This window comes from Atractosteus spatula, unplaced genomic scaffold (genome assembly GCF_055471065.1).
Source record: "Atractosteus spatula isolate fAtrSpa1 unplaced genomic scaffold, fAtrSpa1.hap1 Scaffold_7, whole genome shotgun sequence".
Classification (NCBI taxonomy): Eukaryota; Metazoa; Chordata; class Actinopteri; order Semionotiformes; family Lepisosteidae; genus Atractosteus; species Atractosteus spatula.
In genome coordinates, this window is record NW_028296901.1 from 285,746 (window position 1) to 286,895 (window position 1,150).

At 59.6% G+C, this 1,150-nt stretch overlaps 2 non-coding genes across 2 annotated transcripts; both read left to right on the top strand.

Annotated features, from left to right (window-relative positions):
* On the top strand, positions 1 to 190 carry LOC148805537 (U2 spliceosomal RNA). Its single transcript, XR_016090255.1, has one exon. It is a non-coding gene; the product is annotated as a U2 spliceosomal RNA (small nuclear RNA).
* A 769-nt stretch (positions 191 to 959) lies between these two features.
* Positions 960 to 1,150, top strand: LOC148805538 (U2 spliceosomal RNA). Its single transcript, XR_016090327.1, has one exon. It is a non-coding gene; the product is annotated as a U2 spliceosomal RNA (small nuclear RNA).

A 1,150-nucleotide genomic window follows, 5' to 3' on the forward strand; every position in this document is an offset into this window, starting at 1 on the left:
TTATATGTTTCTAATAAAAAAAAAAAAAAAAAAAAAATCTGTTCTTATCAGTTTAATATCTGATACGTCCCCCATCGGGGGACCACATATTAAACGGATTTTTGGAACAGGGAGCTGGATCAGGAGCTTGCTCCGTCCTCTCCACGCATCGGCCCGGTATTGCAGCGCCTCCGGGAACGGTGCACTACCTTCTCTCAGCGGTGAAAAGACAGACGTAGCTAGCAAGCAAGCGAGGTGGACCGGAGCTCCTTCCTCTCCGGTCTCGTCTCTCGTCCATCTGTGTGTCTCTGTGTCTCTCTCTCTCCCCCTCCCCGTTCCCGTGCTCCCTCCGTGCACTTTCCCGCGCCTCGACTCTCTCGGCAAGCAGGCCGGCCCCCTTTTCGGCTCCCGTGCGTTTTCCCTCCAAAAAACTTAGTTTTTTCCTCCTTTTTCCAGGGAGGCAGGCGTGGCTTGTGTGTGTGTGTGTGTGTGTGTGTGTGTGTGTGTGTGTGTGTGTGTGTCCCCGTCCTTGCAGGCGGGCCCCTTTCGACAGCCGGCCGTTTTCCCTCCAAAAAACTTAGTATATACACCTTTTCTTTCTTTTTTTCGGCAGGCAGGCAGGTGTGTGTGTGTCCCCGTCCCTCCCGAGAGAGCGCTGCCCCTTGCCTCTGCCCGCAGGTGCCGACGGTCCGCTTTCGCTTGCAGCTCACTCGGCACGGCTGCTGCTGGTGGGAGGGGCCTAAGCTAAGGAGGCCGGCCGGCTGGCGCCCCCCGCGGCTGCGGTCGTTGTCGGGCCGTTGACAGGAGATCAAAGAGCAGGGCCCCCGCCCGGGACTGGCGAGCAAGCAGGCAGGCAAGAGAGGGGGAGAGCGGAGTCCGGGCGGCCGGCAGCCGCGTGCGGACCGGGCTCCAGAGGCGTCGGCCTGCGCCGCTGCGCGCCAGCCGGACGCCCGCGCGCCCGCCCAAGGCCGGCGTCGGGCATCGCTTCTCGGCCTTTTGGCTAAGATCAAGTGTAGTATCTGTTCTTATCAGTTTAATATCTGATACGTCCCCCATCGGGGGACCACATATTAAACGGATTTTTGGAACAGGGAGCTGGATCAGGAGCTTGCTCCGTCCTCTCCACGCATCGGCCCGGTATTGCAGCGCCTCCGGGAACGGTGCACTACCT